Consider the following 4249-nt stretch of genomic DNA (forward strand, 5'->3'; position numbering starts at 1 on the left):
CTTTGTGGATTCAGCTGCCTGTTTACCCTAGAAGTCCATCTACAAGGAAAAGTATTTTGGAATGTGTCTTTTGAGACAGCATCAAAGTTCTCAAGATACCTTGCATGGACTTACCCTGGAGTAATCATGGACGTTTTTCTACCTTCAGTTTGAGTTAACTGAAGTATGCTTGGGGACCTTGAAGAACGGCTCTACTGCTGCCTTCACAACTGTTTAGTATTTTGATTTATTCAGATGTTAGAGAAGTCTAGGTTTTAAAGGTAAATAGGCCTGGTCCAAGTCCCATTGCTAGTTGGCTTCAGGCAAGCCACTGTCTTTCTAAGACTCTGGTTCTTTAACTATAAAATAGAGATAATGATCACAATTGTCTGTTCCTATACTATAATCTCCATGAAGACATGGACCAAGTTTGTTTTCTCTCCTGCTTGTCCTTGGCACTTAGCACCATGCCTGACATGTAATGTTAGCTATTATTATTATTGCCATAGAGATAAACTATGTGTAAAAATTAAACTGGGAAATGACCTGAGAAGAGAGAGAATATTGTAACACAAATTTAAACCTAGTACCCAGGGACGAGGTGCTATAAAATTTGAGACCTTCTTAACTTTCACCATTTTCTGTTTCAGAATATTTTAGCTTATAATGAAATGTACAGTATTCCTCCTCCTACTTTTATGTATATAAAGAGAACTTTTAATTTTTTTTGTAATGTGGAGAGGGATAAGAATATTATGATTTCAGACAGAAAATATTGTACTTTGGTTGATTTTTAAGTGGCCTTCCATTCCATGAATTTAAATAATCCAAAGAAGACCAAACCCAGAAGTATTTGAGGAATGAAGAACTGTTGAATTTATACTGGCATATGTACTACATTGCCAGCCTTTTGGCACACAAAGTTCTTTGATCCAAATTATCAGATTGGATTTGACAATGATAGAACTAGAGAATTTTTAGAAAGGGCAATGGTGATAAATAAATAAACAAAAAATAAAAATGGAAAGATTTGATCTTTGGTAATAAATGGTTTTATTTTCTGATGGGAAAAATAGATTTACTAAAGATGAATCACACTTTAGATTTTTCTTACTCACTTTGAACAGAACCACAGTAGAAATGTTAATAGGGAAGTCCTTTTTCACTATGAGTATGAAGTAAGAAATGGTTTAAAAACAGTGGTTGGAGCCATGCTTTTATAGTTTCAGATATAGTAATTATGAAGAAAACAATGTCATTTGCTGCTATTATTCTAACAGTTTTATACTTAATAGTATTTCTATAAGTTTTTATTGTGAACTCACTTATTTTGGGCTGAGCATGCCAATTTAAAGAGACCAAGTATACATTATGTTCTGTGTATTCAGTGATAAAATTACTGAACTACCTGTGCCTGCTTTTAAATTTGAGCAGATATGCTTCACTTTTAGCAATGAAACTGGAGGAAACTTGCTATTTAAAAAAGATGTGGGATAAATCCTTTTAACTAATCTTCAGTTTTAGCCTTTTTTAAAACAAAAACCCAGATCTTCAAACATTAGTTTCACTTCAAGGAAGGTATACTTCTCATTTGTTTGCTTGGCTTTAGTCACAATTTCTCCTCAAAACAGTGGTTTACATTTCTGAGATGCCAGGGAGGGCTTACCTGTGCATTCTATGTGATGCGAATGCTCTATGAGAGAGATCAAACTTCAGCCTTAACTCTATCAGTCCCTTAGGCTAACTAACAGAGTTCTCATGAATAATTTAATGGGGATATGGATGATTAAATAGATGCCCTCGCCCCTGCCTTTTGCTCTGCCAGATAGGAACCACAACCAAAGTAATAAATTCAACTACATGCTGGAGGTTAAAGGTGGTGGCAATAATGGACCTAGAACCAGAGTCATCACTGCCACAGACCAATAGCTTGTGAAAGTTTAAAAATAAAAGAAAAACAACAAACAAAATGTGGCACTTGGAACAAGTTGAAAATTCAAATCAGACATATTAATCGTCACACATATACCCACTGTTATTATCTTGTGGGTAGGGGAAGGCCCTTAACAGGAGACACTAGAGCTGGTCTGATAATTCACAGAGCAGCTCCTATTTATCTCATTGTAATCTACCTTTAGGAGTGGCCTGAAGTCAGATAGGTGTAATATGAGTTCATCTCCACACTTGTTCTTTTCTTTGTTGAAACAGAGCTCATTAAACTTAATAAAGGTAATTAGAACTTGAAAAAAAGATGAACTTATATGTCTCCTACTCCAAGAAAGACTGAACTCAGCTAATCACCCATGAGTTTAATAGGACAGATCTAATCAATTGGAACTAGATTGGTAAAAAACAGTCAGTAAATGAATCTACTCAATAAGCACTCCTTTATTGGGCTCATAAAAATAATGTAACTTACTTCTGTAAAAGATTCTAATATCTTGAAACTCAAGTTCAAAATGAAATAAAGTGTAAACTTTATGACTTCACCGAACAGACCTCCTATTGCATTCTAGCTACCTAATTATGTAAATAGTGTAATTGCCTGCAGTCTTGAATTCATTTTTACTCCTGGTCTGATCAAACAGATCGATTGCTTTTAAAGTAGTACCCCATTCTTCTTGTGTGGAACAGAGATAACGGATGAGTGAGAAAAATTAAAGATATTTCTTAATTCATCCTGTTGGGGGCCCGACCACCCACTAAGCAGCAGGAAACAGGATGTTGGGAACTCTACCAGGTCTTGCTTGGTAATTTATCTGTGTCTCCAAAACTATGGAGCACTGCCGACCTTGACTTTTAAACAGTGGTACCCAGAAGTTTGGTTCTTCAGGAACGAATCTGAGTGAGCGAACCTCTCAACTTTCTCTGATTTGGTATCCCAAAGGAATGCGTGCTTTCCTCTTGAAGATTCATGGACTCTCAGCACTTAGAAACCCAGGCCGCTGTCCAGAACAGAATGTGGCACATTTTTTCAGTGTGCCTTCTGTTCATTTCAGGACACTGGGCTCCACACTCGAAAAATGCTTGGGATGAAATATGGTGACCCAAGAATGTTTTGGTTTTTTCCCAAGCTGACATCATTATTGAGGCCAGTCTAAGGGCCAGAATGTGTGCTTCTCAAGCCCCATTCCCTATCGTATTCACCTATTTAAACTTTGTGAAAGATTTTGGAGGGGACAAAAAGTCGCAGAAAGGTAAATTTATCTTAGAGTAGGGGTGTACTGAATTCTACTTTTACTTCACCTGGCAGAGCTATCTCAATGACATATTTAAACACTCTTCTGGCTCCAAAGAACAAATTGTGAGAACTGGGTGGAAATGTCAGTTTAAACAGAAGAGCAGCAAACAGCTTTGTTTTCCTATAGTTGTGGTTTTACATGGTGACGATGACACACGAAGATGAAAATGTGCAGCATGAACTCCAGTTGTTATCTGAGTGAGCATCTCTGCCAACACTGAAGGATATGTGTGGGTGTTACCTGCAAGCAAAGAGAGAGAGAGAGAGAGAAAGAGAGAGAGAGAGAGAGAAAAAAGAGGCCCCATTTCGGAAAAAAGAGCCAGTTAATCAAAGATTGACAGTGACAAGTGGTGCTGTTTATTTCATGAGCTTTATATTCGATTTCCTTCCTCTCACTAATCTCCAAGTCTGAATTTAGTCTCTGGACTAAATGTGTAAGTGTCTGGTGGCTGAGGAAGGGGGTGGAAAAGATGGTTTGAACGGGTATCAGGGCAGTTGCCACAGTTATTTATTCATTTCTTTAGTCTCCTGGGCACACACTTAGCATTTGATATGTTAGCTTCCAAAGTGTGGACTTTTGTTAACTTTTGGGAACCTGGGACGTAGTATACAAGAGCGGACAATCTTCAGGTTGTATTTGGAACCCTCTTTTACTCCCAACCCTTATTTCAGTGCAACTCTTATTTCAGTTGTTTTATATTTCCTTCTCCTCCCTTCCTCTTCATTCATACAATAACTACGTAATGAGTACCTGCCCAGCTCTAAGAAGTGGGCTAGGTACTAGGGGTGTGGCAGTGAGTAACACGAACATTATTATCGCCATATTTACCACCTGTAGAGTGTAGAATTTGTATATCTCTTCCTCTATTTTTTTTTTAATACCCTGCTCCTCCTTGTAATCGCTTGGTCTTAATTATAAGCTCAGACCTTAGTGTGGCTATTTGATGGCATTTCCCTTGGTTTGCCTGAAATTTATTCCTTTGAGATGTTCTTATTTAACATCTCTAATGCATTTAATGTCTTAGATCA

The sequence above is a fragment of the Pteropus medius genome, unplaced genomic scaffold (genome assembly GCF_902729225.1).
Source record: "Pteropus medius unplaced genomic scaffold, Ma_sr-lr_union100, whole genome shotgun sequence".
Lineage (NCBI taxonomy): Eukaryota > Metazoa > Chordata > Mammalia > Chiroptera > Pteropodidae > Pteropus > Pteropus medius.